Here is a 20353-nt window from a genome sequence, read left to right on the forward strand (position 1 = left end):
TGGTCATATCACTTAATCTCTCTAAGCCCAAATCTCCTCTGCAGAGTGGGAATAATTATAACTACTTCACAGAGTTTCCATGAGAATCATAAGAAAAATGTATAAAAATACCTTGAAAACCTTAATACACTTTGTATGTGTGATCTTTAAAATTAATAGGTAGTGGTGGTGTGGTGGTGGTGATAGCAATAGTAGAAGTAGAAGGAGTAGTAGTAGTAGTCATGAAAGTAAAACATATATTAGGAGTTTCTGAGAAAATGTTCTTGTGAGGATAAAACAGCCATGATGACCTAATCTAGGCTGAACTTTGATAACAGATAAATGATTATGGACCAAGTATGATGATAAAATTAATTGTGAGTTATGATGGTAAGTACTATTATCCCTGTTGCTGGGAAGGCTGAAGATGATGGATTGCTTGAGCCTGGAGGTTCTGAACTTCAGTAAGACTAAAGCTGACAAAGTATGTCCATTAAATCCAGCATCAGTCTACCAAGCTTCCAGAGAATGGGGTGTTCCAGGCTGCCTAAGGAGGCATGAATCAACCTAAGTTAGAAATGAATCAGAACAATGTTTCTATGACAATCAGCACTGGGATTGGGCCCATGAGGGACCACTGCACTTCAAGCCTGGCCAAGAGAGGGCAGTCCTGTCTCCAAAAATATAAATAAGTAACAAGTAGCCTTTTGCCCTAGCCCTGTCCAAGAGAAGTAACTGTGGCTGGCAATAGTGATCCCAACATTTTGTTGGAAAGGTGGCAAGTTTTGAAAGAGAAGAAATTGGGAGATGGGTTAGAGGCAAACAGTTATAAAAGTAGTGGTATTTCCCCTCAGAAGCAAAAGATAGGTATGCAACAGGAATTTTCTTCCTCTCCTCCTCTGTCCGGCTCTAAGCACCTTGTCCACAACAGATGGGTGTTTCCCAAGCACTGAAATTCTGGTCCTTTCTTGCCCCATTATTGGCAGGAGTCCAACCACATCTGTAGTAGTGGAGTAGCCAAATACTGCCTATACAAATTGTCCTGGAGAAGATGAAAGTGTTCAGTCCTTGCTACACAAATGTGATTCTTTGAAGAAGAATTATCTAGAATTTTGGGGGGAGCAGGGTGAAGAGATGCTTTCTTGATTTCTTGGATGTTTCTAGCTTCTATTATGATGATACAACACGCAATCAGGCTCTTCAGCATTCATTAAAAAGAAAGGAAACTTCAGAGAATCCTCAGTGTCATTGAAACTACTTCAGAATTCTAAACAAAACTGGCACCGTCTTAGTCAGAGGAAGGGATCCCATTGAATCACTGAGGGATGAGTCTGGGACATTTTTCCTTTAATTGCTATAATGGCAATGACATCCTCAGATTGTGATTCATAGCTTTATATAAGGCTCAGATTTAAACATGAAGATTAACACCAGTCCTTTTGATCAGAGCCCAGAAATTGTGTTTAGTGCCAGCCCAGAAATGTAACATGTTCTCCTTTGCTTTTCTTCTGCCTTTGTGTCTCTTTCTCCTGTATTCTGTTTCTCCTTATATCCATGGGAAATCCTTCTTTAGACATCTCACTTTCCCATGAATATGCCACTTAAATGTCCATGTAATGGCATCACTTCTAGGAGTCATTCTAGTATTCTACTCCTGAAATACTTCTAGAGGGCTGCTGCAGAGGTGTTGGGTCAAGACTAGGAACATTTGGAGCCAGTATGGGCTTTCTGTCTAGGCTAATTCCTACTCCCTGGAGATTTATAAGAGAAAAATCCTGTGACCCCCAACAGGGCTTTAAGCTAATCATGGGAAAGTCTGGACACTGAGCAAAGTGAGACTATAAATCTACAGAATGGTATGAGAAACCTCTGAATTATCATGGAAAGACAATTTCAGAACTGGAAGGGAATTCAGCAGCAACCATGAATCAGTTAAATCAAAGAAACAATTATAGGTGCCTATATACTCAGACACTTCCTAGCTGTGTGTCTCTGTGACCCTGGGCAGGTCACCTAACTCCATTTGCCTCAGTTTCCTTATCAGTAAAATGATCTGGAGAAGAAAAAGGCAAATCACTCTTGTGTCTTTGCCAAGAAAGTCAGGCACAACTGAAAATAACTAAATAGTAACAAATGCTTAGCTCTTTGCTAGCTACTGAGCATAAAAAGAAGAAAAGTAACACAGTCCCTATCCTCAAAGAGCTTGCAGTCTGATATAGAGGTATATAACATTCTCAAGTAGCAATAACAGAATGAAACAAAATGAACATCAAACCTCATACTTGTATACAACTCTCCCTACAACCATACCAGATTTCAGTTTTTGTTTTTTATTCCCATTTTATAGATGAGAAAACTGAGGCTCTGAGAAGTTAGACTTAACTGTGGTCTTATAGCTAAGGTGTAAGAGGATAAAGCAGCAGGACTAGGAAACAGCCTTTAGGAATACCCATACTTAGTGGAAACAAAAAGCAGATGGTACACTAGCCAGAGAGACTTGAAGAGGGTAAGGACAAAGAAGACCCAGGAGAGAGTAATGTAGCAAAAGCCAAGGCAGGGGAATATATTCCAAAGAGCAACTGTGAAGAACACTGCAAAAATGATGAAATTCATCATGAGGAATAATGTGAAATAAGGTTAGAAAGACCTTATAAACTAGGCAAAGGTTTTGTATTTTATCCTAGATGGACTGGGATAGTTTAGGTTGCTACTTCTAGGAGGTGAGCGATGAGGGTCGAATGAAATAGAGGTGGATAAGGAGAAAGGAAGGGCCAACAGACTTAACTAATTGAGTCCATTGGTGACCTTTGTTGGAGTGCTTACAAGAGATTGAATGAACAGATAATAAGGAAATAGGAGGGAAAAGTCTAGACTACCTTTTTTTTCCCTCTGGGAGTTCAGAAGTGAGGGTGAGATGAAATATAGAATCAATAAACAAGTATTAATTAAATAGCTGTGGTAAGTAGAAAACACTCTGGTTGGTTCTGGTGAAACAATGGAAAAAAAACAATGTGCAACAATCCATGCCCTGAAGGACATTGTATTCTACTCTGGAGACAATCCTTACATAATATAAGTACCTACTGAATGAATGCAAAATAACTACATGTTGGATGTTGAAAGAAGTAAGGTATTCTATAAGGTAAAGGAGAAGAGAGAGTAAATTCCGGATACAGGGGATGACCCCTGCAAAGGGACAGACATTGGAAATAGGATGCTGTGTGAAGGACAAAGAGGGTAAGCATGGCTGGACTGTAGAGTCTGGGAAGGTGAGTGACAGATAATGAAGTTGATTGGGATCAGTCTGGGAAGATAGTTGAAAGCTGGAGAAGGTTATATTTGGTCCCAGATATAATATGGAGCCAGTAGAGTTTATTGAGTTTAAAGAAAAACACTTAGTTAGCTATGTAGAGTACAGACACTAATTAGGAAGAAAATAGTCTAACTTATGAAGTGCTATATAAAGTGAAATTATTATTGTTATTATTATTATTATTACTCCAGATGTGATTTCACAGGTAGGGAACTCCCATTGTAGAAACTTTCCTTACTGGTGCACCCAAGTTTCCTTATCTTGGAACTGGAGCTATTGGAATCAATTTCCTCTAAATTTCCTTCCAGCTCTGAATATATGATCCTATGAACAACTCGTCAGGAATTTAGTCTTATTGTCTCAGATACTGAAATTTTAAATGACTTGATTATGGTCACATAAGTAACATAGGTCATAGATTGAAACCTTGAAGGGAACAAGGAAGCTTTCAAATTCAACTACCTTATTTTACAGATGAGGAAATTGAGGCACAGAGATGTTAAGTTACTTTCTTAGGGTCACAGAGCTAGTGAATATCTGAGGTGATATTTGAACACAGATCTTCCTGTCTCTATCCAGCTGCTTCTCGATTATTATTATATTCTCCATGGCTTTTCATAGGGAGGACTTGAAGTTATGTCTTCTGGCACCAAGCCTAAATCTCTATCAACTAAGCCACATTGCCTCTCTTTTTTTATTATGATTATAACTTATGTTTTGTACCATGGAGTTTAACGCTCAATTCTATGCTGTGTTGTAGTGTTCACAATTTTTCCTCTATATTAGTCCTGTCTATGCAAATTACATAATAAACATGCAAAGGGGGAAGAAGCTCTGAGGAAAGAATATGCTTTTTTTTCCCCTCCTTGCTGTACTTAGCATAGTGCTGAATACAGAGTGTAGGACTCACCAAATACCTGTTGGTTGATTGGTATTGGACATTCTCACAACACACACCTAGTGAATGCTGATGCATTCAGTGCCCCCTGAGATAAGAAAAATCAGGTACATCCCAGAGATGATTCAGGGCCTCTACTGTCAGAAGCATCTTTGTTCCCATACTCCTCTTTCTTTTTTAACTGTAGACACTGATCAACAACCCAACCTGTCAGTCTTTGGTTAGGAATGTGTGAGGAATTGAACATTTAACATGAAGTAAACTGACCTTTTCCTTCCCACGTCAACAAATGCATGTCTAATACAAATAATGCTTAATAAATACATCAAGGTGCTGATAGGGAAGCCTCTGGCACTATAAGTACTGACAATCAGGCACTCCAACTGGGGGAATGGTAATCTTTACATGGCTGTCAAAGACCTCTGCATTACAAGCATACAAAACAATCTCTTCTCTCTTTCCCTCCCTTCCTCCCATTTCTCCTTCCCTCCTTCCTTTTCTCCCTTCCCTTTATCTTCCTCCTCTCACTTTCTCCCTACCTTAGAATTTTACTCCCTATTTCTTTCTCTCTCCCTCTCCTCTTTCCTCTATTCTTCTCTCTATCTTTCTCAGTCTCTGTCTCTCTCTCTCCTGTGTGTTTCGATCCCTCTTGTGTGTCTCTCCTCTCGTCTGTCTGTTTCTCCCTCCATCCCTCTTCCTCCTCCTCCTCCTCCTCTCCTCCTCCTCCTCCTCCTCCTCCTCCTCCTCCTCCTCCTCCTCCTCCTCCTCCTCCTCCTCCTCCTCCTCCTCTTCTTCTTCTTCTTCTCTCTTCTTCTTCTTCTTCTTCTTCTTCTTCTTCTTCTTCTTCTTCTTCTTCTTCTTCTTCTTCTTCTTCTTCTTCTTCTTCTTCTTCTTCTTCTCCAATCCTCCCTTCCTCTCTTTCTCTACCTCTTCACCTATGTCTTTCTCCTTCTCTCTCCTCTGTCTCTCTTCCCAACTTTTGTCTCCTCTCCACTTCCCAACCCAAGGAAGTTGAAGAATATTACTTTATTCTAATGTGCTTATAAGGAATTAAGGAACTCTTTCTGTTAGACAAAATTCATTGTTATGTCTATTGCTAGTTCTTACTTTTCATATACTACAAACATAAATTTCATATTTGTATAAGTTTATGGAATGAAACAATAAATGCAATATCATTTTTATAATACTACTACATATACTAAAATAATTTTCCTAGTTGTCCTGATTTCCTCTCAACAAAAATATTATAATGGTCTCTTATATTATCTTGGTCCAAATGAATTTTAATATATTTGATATATTTTGTTTTAATATTCCAGTTATTTCTGGATATATACCCAGCCTTCACTTTTATAATGGAACCCTCCCTTGTAACAAAGAAAAAGAGGTAAGCTAAAACTACCACTACTGGGATGCCCTCTGAAAGAATATGCTCTAGTCTGTCCTTGTAGTCTCTCATCACTTTGTTAAGAGGAAGGAAGAATGTTTAATTGTCTGTACTCTAGGATCATATTAGTTTTTTTTTTTACTCTGCATCAGTTCATATCACTCTTCCCATGCTTCTCCAGATTCCCTATATTCATAAATTCTGATTTGCAGCAATATTCCATCACATTCATATATCACAGTGTGTTCAATAATTCTCCCAAACAATGAGTATCCAATTTGCTTCAGTACCACAAAGAAGTGCTTCTATAAAAATTTTTGCTACATTTTGGTCATTTCTTCCCATTTTTGGTTTTCTTGGAGTGAATATCTCCAAAACAGAATGCCAGGTCAAAAGTTACTCATTTTTCTGATATAATTTCAAATTTCTTTCCAAAATGGTTAGCCTAATTCATAGCTCTATTAATGCTATAATAATGTGTCTTTATTCTCAAAGTCCCTTCACTTTTGACTTTTTCTTCACTTTTTTTATCCTAATTTGTGGGGTGAAATTTCAGGGTTGTTTTATTTTCCATTTCTTTTATTATTAGTTATTTGTATCATTTGATCATTTTCATTTAGTTGTTGATAGCTGGCATTTATTGTTTTGAAAATTTCTACTTGGAGAAAAAAAACTATGAAGAAAAAAGATACGTATTTGAATAAAAAGTAAGGAAATAACAGAGGGACCCTTATGGGACTTATTTCTAAAAGTTAAAAAGGAAATGAAGATGAAAGTAGAATTAAAGTAATAGGAGAAGCTATGATGAAGGGACGTACCTGAAACACTATGGAATAAACGTCTTGACCACACCATGTAAAATGAAAGAAAACTGTCTATTCATATCCATCAATCATTGATTTGTTGGAGAAATATCTTATAAATTCAAGTAATTTCCTTAGATACCAGCGACATTTGATTCAAAGACTTTGGAGGAGCATATTTTAGTGGAAAGTATACTAGTTTTGCAGTCAAGAGTACCTATGTATGTCCTTATTGACTCTCTCACATAGAAGCTACATGACTTTGGTCGAACACATGCATTCTCTCTGGATCTCAATTTCCTCATCCATAAAATAAGGAGTTGGGTTAAATAATTTCAAAAAATTCCTTTGAACTCTAAGTATCAATGCTATGATCCCATTACAGAGTCTTCATGTTATTTTATCTGCAATGATTTTTAATAAGCAAAAACTTGTGTATATTTTCTAACCAAAATTATTGTTTGTATTTTGTAATTACCTGTATTTCTTATATGGTTAGTAATTCTTCCCACTTGTGAACACTTCATCTTTCCATCCCTACATGTTTAGAGATCTAAAAGTAGTGGGGAGTGCATTTTTTTTTATGATGTGACTTTTCAGTTAAGATAGCTTATTCATTGGAGTATACTTTGTAAAATTCAAGGCTAAGCACAGTTTCTGTCAGGCTACTTACCAGTTTTCTCAGAAGTTCCTATGATAAGAAGCTATTCCACCAGTGATTGTCAGTTTTGGATTTGTCCAAAATTAGTTTACTGTTTTCAGATGTTTTTGATCTTTGATTAGATTAGCTAAAACAGTCTACCATTTTTAACTAATATTAAGTGGCTTTAATAAATATTGCTCTATAATATAATTTGAGGTTGAGTCACGTTAAATTCCTTTTCATGCTACTTTTTCATTATAATCCATTATTTATTATTTAAGATTTTATTTTTCCCAATTACATGTAAAAACATTTTTACATTGCTTTTTAAAAATTTGATGTCAAAATTCTCTCCCTCCCTTCCTTGTCTGCTTCCTCCCTGAGATGGCAAGCAATTAGTTGTAGGTTATACATGTTCAGTCATGCAAAACATTTCCATATGAGTCATTCTGTGGAAGAAAATACAAACAAAAAATAAGAAAAATAAAGAAATTTGAAAGAAAGTATGCTTTGATCTGCATTTAGACTCCATAAGTTCTTTCTCTGGATGTGAATAGCATTGTTCCTTGTAAGTCCTTCTGAATTGTTTTAGATCTTGGTATTGCTGAGAGTAGCTAAGGCACTAACAGTTAAACATTTTACAGTATTGCTGTTACTGGGTACCCTGTTCTTATGGTTCTGCTAATTTCACTTTGTTCATATAAATTTTTCTAGATTTTTCTGAAAACATCCTGCTCATCATCTTTTATAGCACAGTATGTCATCACAATCATATACCATGACATGTTTAGACATTCCTGAATTGATGGTAATCTCCTCCATTTGAAACAGAAAGAACGGCTATGAATATTTTTGTACATATAGGTCCTTTTCCTTTTTTGATCACTTTGAGATTCAAATCTAATAGAAGTATTGTTGGATCAAAGGGCATGCACAGTTTTTTTCTTTTTTTTCTTTTTAACATGTGTTTTTAAAACTTTGGGTTACAAATTTTCTTCCTTCCTCCCTCCCCACCCACCCTCATTGAAAAGGCAAGCATCTCGATACAGGTTATAGATGTGAAGTCATGCAAAACACTTCCATAGTAGTCATGTTGTAAAAAACTAAGCTTATTTCCCTTCATCCTATCCTACACACCATTTATTCTCTTTTCTCTTTTGACCCTGTCAGTCTTCAGAAGTGTTTGCTTTTGGTTATCCTACCCCAATCTGCCCTCCCCTTTATCAACCCCCTGCTCTCTTGTCCCCTTCCCCGCTTATTTTCCTGTTCTGTAAGATAGATTTCCATACTTGAGTGTGTATGTTATTCCCTCCTGAAGCCAAATTCTATGAGAATAAGATTTCCTCATTCTCTCTTACCTTCCCCCATTTCCCCTCCACTGTAAAAGTCTTTTCTTGTCTGTTTCATGTGAGATAATTTACCCCATTCTACACCTTCCTTTCTCCTTCTCTCAGTATAATCCTCTCTCACCCCTTAATTTTATTTTCCAGATATCACCCCTTCATCTTCAACTCACCCTGTGCCCTCTATCTATCTATGCATACATATAATTTTTCCCTCACACCACCCTAATACTGACAAAGGACTCATGAGTTTCAAATATCTTTCCATGCAGGAATGTAAACAGTTCAACCTTAATAAGTCTCTTATGATTTCTCTTTCCTGTTTACCTCTTCCATGTTTCATTTTGAGTCTTGTATTTGAAAGTCAAATTTTCTATTCAACTTTGGTCTTTTCCTTGGGAATGCTTGAAAGTTCCCTATTTCATTGAATGACCATTTTTTACCCTGAAGGATTATACTCAGCTTTACTGGGTAGGTGATTCTTGGTTGTAGTGCTATGTCCTTTGCCCTCCGGAATATCATACTCCATGCCCTCTGGTCCCTTAATGTAGAAGCTGCTAAATCTTTTGTTATGCTGATTGTGTTTCCACAATACTTGAATTGCTTTTTCCTGACTGCTTGCAATATTTTCTCCTTGACCTGTGAATTCTCAAATTTGGCTACATTATTCCTAGGAGTTTTCCTTTGGGGATCTCATTCAGGAGGAGGTCTGTAGATTCTTTCAATTTCTATTTTGCCCTCTGGTTCTAAAATATCAGGACAGTTGTCCTTGATAATTTCTTGAAAGATGATATCTAGGCTCTTTTTTTGATCATGGCTTTCAGATAGTCCAATAATTTTAAAGTTCTCTCTACTGGATCTATTTTCCAGGTCAGTTGTTTTTCCAATGAGACATTTCACATTGTCTTCTATTTTTTCATCTTTTGGATTAGTGTTACAGTGCCTTTATTTCTGAAATTCTCAGTAGCTTCCAATTATTCCATTCTAGTTTTTAAGGAAGTATTTTCTTCAGTAAGCTTTTGGACTTCTTTTCCATTTGGTCAATTTTGCTTTTTAGGGTATTCTTTTCCTCACTGGCTTTTTGTACCTCTTTTGCCATTTGGGTTAGGCTATTTTTTAAGGTGTTATTTTCTTCAGTATTTTTTGGGGTCTCCTTCAGCATCATTCTCAGTTTTTCCTCTGCTTCTCTTACTTGCTTCTCAAACTCCTTTTTGAGAGATCTTCCATGGCCTGGGACCAATTCATATTTTTCTTGGAGGCTTTGGATATAGGAGCTTTAGCTTTGTTGTCTTCTGGTTGTGTGTTTTGATCTTCTTTGTCACCAAAGTAAGATAATATAGTCTGACTCTTTTTGAGCTGCTTGCTCATGATCCTGGCCAATTACTTGAGTTTTAAACTCTTTGTTAAGGTAGGAGTCTATTTCCAGTGTGGAGAATGTACTGTCCCAACCTTCAAGGGTTTTGTGCAGCTGTTTTCAGAGATACTTCTAGGAACCTGTAAATTTTCAGTTCTTCCAAGGTGCTATGATCAAGGGAGAGGTGTTTACTCCTTTCCTGGCCTGTGCTCTGGTCTATGAGGGCCCACAAGCATTCTTTTCTGTCTTGGAACTGTGACAAGGATTTTCTCTGTACAGCCACTACAAGCTCCACCATGCCAGTGCTCCTCCTTGCCACAGGACCTCCACCCAGAACTGTGACCCAGATCCAAGCATAGGCAAAGCAAGAGAATGCTGCACCAGCAGAGAGATCCCTACAATCCCCCTCTGATCAGCCACTCAATTCACTCTCAGTCTGTGAGGCTATGCTCAGCCACTGGGACTGGAACCCCACTGTGCTTCTCTCACCACCACAGAAACAGACTTTTCCCACTAGCCTTCTAAGTTGTCTTTAGCATTTGTGGGTTGAGAAGTCTGGAAACTGCCACAGCTGCCTATGGTTCAGTCCTCTGAGGCCTGCTCCAGGTTTCCTGTGGCCTGCACACCCAACCAAACTTCATTCCTCTCCCAGCCTGGCACAATATACCTTTCTGATCAAACATCCAGGTTATCTTGGGCTGGAAATTTGTTTTACTCTGTCTTTTTGTGGGTTCTGATGCTTTAGAGTTTGTTTAGAGCCATTTTTATAGGTATTTGGAGGGATTTGGGGGAGAGCTCAAGAAAGTCACTGCTTTTACTGTACTATCTTGGCTCTGCCCCTACATCCACAGTTTTATAATTCCTCTCCAAAATGGTTCGATTAGTTCACAACTCCACTAACAATGAATGCATCAGTGTCCCACCTTTCCCACATCCCCTTCAACATTTGTCATTTTCATTTACTGTCATATTATCAATGTGGTAGGTATGAGCTGGTACATCAGAGTTATTTTAATTTGCATTTTTCTAATGAAAAGTCATTTGGAGCATTTTTCATGAATATAGATAGTTTTGGTTTCTTCTGAAAAATGCCTGTTTATATCCTTTGAACATTTATCAATTGGGGAACAACTTGTATTCTTATAAACTTTATTCCATTCTTTATGTATTTGTGAAATGAAGCTTTTATGATAGAAACTTGCTTTTAAAGTTCCCCACAATTTTCTGCTTTTCTTCCAATCTTGGCTGCATTGGTTTTGTTTATGCCATGCTTTTAAATTTAATGTAATCAACAGTATCCATTTTACATCCAGTAATGTCTCTATCTCTTGTTTAGTTATAAATTTTCTACTTATCCATAGATCTGACAAGAAAACTATTTCATGACCACCTGATTTGCTTTTGGTATCACCCTTTATGTATAAATCATGTAATCTTCTTTGCTATCTGCTTCCACTTTATGGGTGAGATCCTGCCATTCACATTCACAGTTATGATTACCAAGTATGTATTTTCCTCCATCCTACTTTCACCCTTTTGTTTATCCTTCTCTTTCTCTCCTTTTACCCTGTCCCTCTTCAAAAGTGTTTTGCTTCAGACCATCACTTTCCCCAAACTATTCTCCCTTATATAAGCTCCCCCGTCTCCTTATTCCTCTCCTTCCTATTTCCCTATAGGGTAAGATAGATTTCTATACACAGCTGAGTGTGTATATTATTCCTTCTTTCAGCCAATTCCAATAAGAGTAAGATTCATGTGTTTCTCCCCACCCACACCCTCATCACCCTCTCCACTGTGAAAGCTCTTTCATGCCTCTTTGATGTGAGATAATTTATGATTTCTCTTTCATGTTTACCTTTTTATAAGTCACAACTGAAAGTCAAATTTTCTTTTCTTCTCTGATCTTTTTGTGAACGTCCTTTATTTCACCGAATTCCCATTTTCCCTCCTGAAGGATTATACTCAGTTTTTCCAGGTAGGTGACTCTTGGTTGTAATCCTAGCTCTTTTGCCTTCTGGAATATCATATTCCAAGCACTCCAGTCCTTTCATGTGGAAGCTACTAAAGCTTGTGTTATCCTGACTGTGGCTACACAATATTTGGATTGCTTCTTTCTGGCTGCTTGCAGTATTTTCTCTTTGACTTGGGAGTTCTGGAATTTGGCTATGATATGCCTTGGAGTTTTCATTTTGGGATCTCTTTCAGGATGTGATTGGTGAATTCTTTCCATTTCTATTTTACCCTCTGGTTATAGGACATCAGGGAAGTTTTTCTTGATAATTTCTTGAAATATGATTGTAGCTTCTTTTTTTGATCATGGCTTTTAGGTAGTCCAATAAGTTTAAATTTTCTCTCCTTTATCTTCTAGGTCATTTGCTTTTCCAATGAGATATTTCTCATTTTCTTCTTTTTTCCCCATTCTTTTGACTCTGATCGTTTCATGGAGACATTACCTTCTACTCGCCCAGTTCTAATTTTTAAGGAATTATTTTCTTCAGTGGACTTTCGTACTTTTAAAAAATATATTTTACCATTTGGCCAACACTCGTCCTTAGAGAGTTCTTTTCTTCAGTGGATTTTTGTACCTCTTTTACCATTTGGCCTAGTCTGTTTTTTAAGATGTTACTTTCTCTTCAATTTTTTTCATACCTCCTTTGCCAAGCTACTCTTTTTTCATGATTTTCTTACATCACTCTCATTTCTTTTTTCAATTTTTATTCTGTGTTTCTCATTTGATTTTTTAAAAGCCTTTTTGAGCTTTTCCACCATTCTTTTTGGACCTGAGACCAATTCAGATTTTTCTTGAGGCTTTAAATATTGCAGTTTGACTTTGTTGTCTTCTTCTGAGCTTCTGTTTTGATCTCCCCTGTCACCATAATCACGTTCTATGGTCAGGTTCTTTGTTGTTGTTGTTGTTGTTGTTGTTGTTTGCTTATTTTCCAGCCCATTTCTTGACTTTTTATTTTATGTTTAAGTTGGGCTTGGGGGGGTGATAACAGGAAAGATGGCAGAGTAAAAGCAGTAACTTGCTTGAGCTCTCCTCTAAACTACTCCAAATACCTGTAACAAATGGCTGTAAACAAATTATAAAGCAGCAGAACCCCGAAAAAGACAAAGTGAAACAAATTTACAGCCCAAGACAGCCTGGATAGTTGATTGAAATGCTATATCACACAAGGCAAGGAGAGGAGTACAGTTTGGCAAGGGCACACAGGCAAGGTGACCCTCAGTAAATCTGGAGCAGGCCACAGAGAACTGAATTATGGGCAGCTGTGGCAGTTTCCAGACTTCTCAACCCATGAACACCAAAGAAGGTCAGTGGGAAGAGTCTGTGTCTGTGGTGAGAGAGAGAAGCACAGTGGCAGCCCCAGTCCCCAAGCTTGACCCTGGGGCAGCAGCTACTTCCAGAGCTTCTTGCCCACAGATTGAGGGGGAATTGAATGGATGATCAGAGGGGGATTGTAGGGATTTCTTTCCCAGAGCTAAGCCAGGAATCTGTTGCTTTGCATGTGCTTGGATCTAGGTCACAGTTCTGGGTGGTAGTCCTGGGGTGAGGAGGAGTGCTGGCATGGTGGAGCTTGTAGTGGTGGAGCAGAGAAAATCTTCCTCACAGTTGCAAGGCAAAAATAGTGCTTGTGGTCACTCATAGACCAGAGCACAGGCCAGGAAAGGAGTAAACACCTCGCCCTTGATCATACCACTTTGGAAGAACTGAAAATTTACAGGTCCCTTGAAGTATCTCTGAAAAAGCTGTAGAAAACCCCTGAAGCTTGGGACAGTACATTCTCCGCACTGGAAGCAGACACCTATCTCAACAAAAAGTTTAAAACTCAAACATTGGCTGGGATAATGAATAAACAAAGGTCCAAAAAAAGGAATATGATAGAATCTTTCTTCAGTGATAAAGAATATCAAAACATACAACCAGAAGAAGATGACAACAATGTAAAAGCTCCTACATCCAAAGCCTCCAAGAAAAATATGAATTGGTCCCAGGCCATGTAAGAGCTCAGAAAGGCATTTGAGAAACAAGTAAAATAAGTAGAGGAAAAAATGGGAAGAGAAATGAAAGTGATAAAAGAAAATCATGAAAAACAAGTCAACAGCTTGCTAAAGGAGACCCAAAAAAATACTGAAGAAAATAAAACCTTAAAAAATAGCCTAATCCAAATGGTAAAAGAGGACCAAAAAGCCAATGAGGAGAAGAATGCCCTAAAAAGCAAAATTGATCAAATGGAAAAGGAAGTCCAAAATCTTATTGAAGAAAATACTTCCTTAAAAATTAGAATGGAGTAATTGGAAGCTAGTGACTTTTGAGAAATCAAGACACTGTAAAACAAATTCAAAAGAATGAAATAATAGAAGAGAATGTGAAATATTTCATTGGAAAAACAACTGACCTGGAAAATAGATCCAGGAGAGAGAATTTAAAAATTATTGGAGTATTTGAAAGCCATGATTAAAAAAAAAAAGAGCCTAGACATCATCTTTCAAGAAATTATCAAGGAAAACAGCACTAATATTTTAGAACCAGAGGGCAAAATAGAAATTGAAAGAATCCACCAAACACCTCCTGAAAGAGATCCCGAAAGGAAAACTCCTTGGAATATTGTAGCCACATTCCAGAGTTCCCAAGTCAAGGAGAAAAAGTCAAGAAGCATCCAGAAAGAAACACTTCAAGCATTGTGGAAACACAATCAGGATAATACAAGATTTAGTAGCTTCTACCTTAAGGAACCAGAGGGCATGGAATATGATATTCTGGAGTGCAAAGGAGATAGGATTACAACTAAGAATCACCTACCCAGCAAAACTGAGTATAATCCTTCAGGGTAAAAAAATGGTCATTCAGTGAAATACGGACTTTCAAGCATTCTTGATGAAAAGACTGGGGATGAATTTGACTTTCAAATACTAGACTCAAGTGGAACATGAAGAGGTAAACACAAAAGAGAAATCACAAGAGACTTATTAAGGTTGAACTGTTTATTTCCTGCATGGAAACATGATATATGTAACTCATGAGACCTTTGTCAGTATTGGGGTAGTTGGAGGGAAAAAATTATATGTATGTATTTGTACATAAGTATATATATATATATATATGTGTGTGTGTGTGTGTGTGTGTGTGTGTGTGTGTGTGTGTGTATGTATATATGTGTGTGTGTGCATGTGTGTGTGTATATGTATATATGTGTGTGTGTGTGCATGTGTGTATGTGTGTATGTATATATAGATAGAAAGATAAAGTGCACAAGGGTGAGTTGAAGATGAAGGGGTGATATCTGGAGAATAAAATTAAGGGGTGAGAGAGGATTATACTGGGAGAAGGAAAAAGGAAGATGTAGAATAGGGTAAATTATCTCACATGAAACTGACAAGAAAAGGCTTTTACAGTAGAGGGGAAATGGGGGAAGGTAAGAGGGAATGAGGGAATCTTATTCTCACAGGATTTGGCTTAAGGAGGGAATAACATATGCACTCAGTTGGGTATGGAAATCTATCTTACCCTACTGGAAAATAGGGGAGGAAGGGGACAAGAGATCGGGGAGATAATAGAGGGAAAGCCAGATTGGAGGAGAGGGTAATCAGAAGTACACAATTCTGAGGAGGGACAGGGTCAAAAGAAGAATAGAGTAAATATAGGGCAGGATAGGATGAAGGGAAATATCCTAAGTTTTACACAACATGACTACTATGGAAGTGTTTTGCTTGACTACACATATATAACCTGTATCTATTTGTTTGCCTTCTCAATGAGTGTGGGTGGGGAGGTAATAAAGGAGAAAATTTGGAACCCAAAGTTTTAAAAACACATGTTAAAAAATTGTTTTCACATACAACTGGGAAAGAAGAAATATATGAAATGGGGTATAGAAATCTATCCTGGCCTGCAGGAAAATAGAACTGGAAAAGGATATGAGAAGGGGGCCAGAGGGAAGGCAAATTAGAGGAAGTGGTATGCAAAATGCATACCATCTTGGGGTGGGGGAAGGGTTGAGATGGGGAGAAAATTTGGAACTCAAAATCTTATGGAAGTGAAACTAAAAATAAATGATTAAAAAATAATAATGAAGTTGGGCTCTGTTCCCAGGTTGTGGGTAGATGAGGGGCTCTAGCATCAAGTTTATCTTGGTACTGTTTTCAGAGCTAGTTATGGGGTTGTCTATGAGTTTTCAGTTCTTCCAAGGTGCTATGGTCTAAAGACAGTTGTGCCCACTTCTCTCTTAAGCTGTACTCTGGTCTGTAAGTGACTACAAGAACTCTTTTCCTCCCTAGAGCTGTGTTCAGGGTTCCTCCTCCTGCTAGCGGTCCTCCTCACCCTGGTACTGTGACCTGGGTGTATGGATGACACAATAGAGTCCTGCTTCCAGTGCTAGCAAAGTGCCCCCTATAATATCCTTTTGACCAGTTGTTTGACCACCTTGCAGTCTGTGATTTGAGAGCTTTGGAAGCCACTATTGCAGATTCACTTGACCCCAAGGGCTGAGAAAGTATGATCTAGGCTGGTGTGGCCTGTGCTAGCACGGCCTGTGCTGGAATGTGCTCCACTCTCACCCCAGTGATTCAGATCTTTCTTGCAAACACACTAAGTAATTTGGGGCTAGAAAATTATTTCACCCTGTCCTTTTCTTTATTCTGCTGCTTCAAAATTTGTTTTGAGGTATTATTTTAACTTTCTTTGGAGGGAGTTTGGAAGAGCTTAGGAAAGTCCATGCCTTTAATCTACCTTCTTGGCTCCACCCACTATAACCCTTCATTATTATATAAATTTTTTCCAAGTCAATTTTGTAATTATTTTGTTTACTTCTATGAAAAATTCTCATGGTTGCTAAACAATAAATCTGTGAATTTATTTATGTAGTATCATCGTAAATTATTTTTGGCAAACATGGACAGGAATACAATTCATTCTTGCTCTCCCCCTCATAACTTTTTTTTTTATCTTTCTTTCTGCTTAACAGGAACAGAACTGTTTTGACAAGGCAGTGAGATATAATCTTTTTAAGGCTGCGGACTATGTTGAATCTCCAGTTACTCTTATGGAATAGATACTTCATAAATGCTTTTTTGAACTGAAGGATGGATGTGTTTACTAAGGTCATTTGGGAAATCCACTTATGAAGGATGAGCAATGTATAGTCCCTTAATTTTCTACTTTGTTTTCTTATTTTTAGAAAGTATTTTTAGTCAGATTTTCATAGTTGGTTTGTAGGCTATGAAATTGCTGTCTATAGAAATGGGAATAGGCTTACAATTCTTACAATTGCTACCTTATAATGGTAGGACTTGGAAAAAAAATATTCTGCCAAGCTTAAATTCATATACCTAGAGATAGTATGCCAAGAACAGTCAAAAGTCATCTCTATTTCTGAACTATTCTACCTTATAGAATCTTTTAGTAATTTTGCTTTCTTCACTAATCCCTACAGTGGATGTAGAGACCTGGTTTTTAATGGCTTCTTATCCAGTCTGAAATATGTCTAAAAACACTATAACCAATTTTCTGGGAGTGAAGGACAGTTCTCTACTTATCATGAATTGAAAGACGCTAACTGGGATAAAAAAGGTAGCATTCAAAAGAGCTATCCATCATTAATAAATCCTTTTCTCTTCATTCTATAAAATGTCCCTCAAAATTTTTTCTTCTAATTCCTAAGATATTTAGCTAGATTTGTCCCCTTAAAAGATATTTAAAGTTCTCTACTGATCCAGTCCATAGGGAGTTCAGTGGCCTCAGAACTCCTTGTACTTTTTTTTTCACTTGATATCTGATAATATAAGTGCAGTTTTATGATATTTGTATTTTTATTCTATTATTAAGCACATGTGTTGTTATTTAATGTCTCTTGTGTTTATATTTGTTCTTTCAAACTTAATTGTATATTTGTTGATATTGAAGTCCATTTCTAATGCCTCTTTGGTTTCTCTGTAATGCCTGGTGGTTAAGTTTACAAATAATTTTGTAGGAATGCAGAATTCAAGACCCTAAGTCACCTGTTAGAGAGGCAAACATCAGTTAGTAGACAAATTACAACAGCTAACTAAATTACCTGCTGGTCTATATCCCAAGGTGACAGCTCTGAAAAGCCCTTTATAATGCCACAACTTGGTAGTAAAACATAGAAATTAACTGACAAGAATGAGGAAAAAAAACACACAGTGCCTTGGGCATTGAAGATTCTCATGTATTTAACTTTCACTTTTCTGTTTTCTGCTATCCAGGCAACACAGATACTTTTTTTTTATTTAAAATTTTTGAATTCCTCTTCACTGACTAACATACTACATTTCACATAGTTTCCATCTAATGACTGAATAAATGAAGTAATAAAAGCTAATTATATTAGCTCTATCTTTGATTCAGTATAAAACTTTAACATCCCTTAATAGTTGAAATAGACCTTGGTCCTATGTAATGATGGGAAATGTGTCCTAAGGCAATAATAATAATAATAATAATAATAATGGGCAAATGATCCTTTTTTTGGCACCAGACAAAAGAGAATTCCACAGTAGTAAATGCCAGTATATATATGTTGCCATAGAAAATGTTAATAGGTGCGACCTTTTGCCTGACCTGGCACTTAGAGGCAACTAGGTAACTTAACGGTTAATGCCTGAAGTCAGGGATACCTGAATTCAAATATTACCTCAGGCACTTACTAGCTTGTGGCCATGGGCAAGTCATTTAATTACTGTTTGTCTCAACATCCCCAATTGTAAAGTGGGGAAAGTAATAGCACTTACCTTGGAGGGTTAGTGTGAAGATCAAATGAGATAGTATTTGTAAAACACTTAGTATAATATCTGGTACATAGTAGATACTATATAAATGTATTTCCCTCCCAACCTTTCTTCCCTCTATTAGTTAACTTTGAACTTTGTGTTTTTCAATTTCTTCACATTCCTTGATGTAGTTGTCAATAGAACCTTCACTTTAATTTTATGGATATGTTACTTCAATTTTTGCTCTAAAATAAGAATTAATAAAGTACTACTCATGTGAAAGTTAGAGGTAGTAGGAACCTTTAATAAAAACTAATTCAGTATTCTCATTAGGTTAGGAAACTATCTCAGATGAGATGAGTTGTCCAATGTACCACACTTCTATGGTGTTACCCAGGTAGTAGGTAGGTCATCTGATACAAAATACTCTTTTATTCATCCCACTTCCTCCAAGACAAATACTAAGGCTTACACCCCTCTGAGGCATGTATATTGAGTTTTCTAGTACAAGAATAGATTGTGCTGCACTGTCCTTAATTATTCATTTCACATATTTCACTTAGTGACCTGATGACTAGTATCACACAAGGATCTGAACGATGGATCTATAAGCCAAGCTTAGTAGCCTTTGCTTGTTCCTTTGCTCATCATTATATGATATTTGGTGAGGAGATATATAATGTAGTTACTTTAGGAAAATATATGTAGTTGCAGAAAATTGCAAAAAGAGTGGCATTTTATTTTTGTTTTGGTCTCCATTATGGGACCCACGATGATGTGGTGGCTAGGTACTGAACCAGAAAAGACATGCAAATATTCAGTCATACTCATAAGAAAAGAGGATGGGAGAGAAGGAGCCTAGCAGCTACAATAAGTTTTAATCATCCTGTTAATTTATCCTCTTAATCATCCTATTAATTTTTGCCTGGATTTAGTTTATACAAGGGAAACACAACTGGACCTCAGAGCTGTTAATATGACTTGGCTCCTTCCTTTTATTTCCTTGGTACTGAAGTTGAAAGAATTGTAGGGATCTCTTTCCAGAAAAGAAGTGCCTAACCCATGCACTTCTACCACTCTTCTGGAAACTTCTTTGTTTTTGCTATTTGTGTGAGTCAGTGCAGAATGTCCCTTGGGTAAAGCCTTGTTTCTTTGTTTCTCCTAAGGGTAGAATTATTAGGTGAAGATTGTTTAGCCATTTCTCTGTTTCTTTCTGTGGGTTTATGGAGTGGTCTAGGGAACTAGCCTCATTTATTGAGATTGAAAGAGATGCTGTTCTGGAGGCTAGCAAAGATACAGTCTGACCATGTATCATGATGGTTATAATTAACCTTTTAAGTCACTAAACTCTTGGTCATGATCTCATTGACATTGCTGTACTCAATAGCTCCTTTGATGATTTTATAGACATATATCTCCTACTGGTATACATCTAAGACATCTTGTTAATGGATAAGGTTATTAATGATATAAGACAAGTCATCTATTCTGTAGTCAACCAATTCATTGGAGATACTCCATTCATTCTTTTTACACTTAATAAGTATCAGCAAAGTAGAAAGTATGACCTTCTGTAGCATCTTGTTCTTGATATATGACCTCAACTCTGTTTCTAAGCATATATTTTTGATGATGTCACTTTTTGAACATAAGTCATTATTGAAAAGTAATATGCCTTAAGGGATAGTATGTTAGAGTCAGGAAGACATAGGCTCAATTCAGATTTCAAAGATTATTTGTAAAACCATGGACAAATCTTTTAAACTCTCCATGCCTTTATTTCCTCATCTGAAAATGGAGATTATAATGACACCTATATTACAGGGTTGCTATGACACCCAAATGAGATAATCTCATTTGTGTATGTTTATGGATGTAGGCATATTCTCTCCATTAGTGC

At 37.1% G+C, this 20353-nt stretch overlaps 1 pseudogene; it reads left to right on the top strand.

The window, feature by feature from the left end:
- Positions 1–3158: 3158 nt before the first annotated feature.
- Positions 3159–20353, top strand: part of LOC110211180 (large ribosomal subunit protein uL3 pseudogene) — a 44313-nt pseudogene continuing 27118 nt past the window's right edge.

Source organism: Phascolarctos cinereus, unplaced genomic scaffold, assembly GCF_003287225.1.
Source record: "Phascolarctos cinereus isolate Bilbo 61053 unplaced genomic scaffold, phaCin_HiC Scaffold_1;HRSCAF=81, whole genome shotgun sequence".
Lineage (NCBI taxonomy): Eukaryota > Metazoa > Chordata > Mammalia > Diprotodontia > Phascolarctidae > Phascolarctos > Phascolarctos cinereus.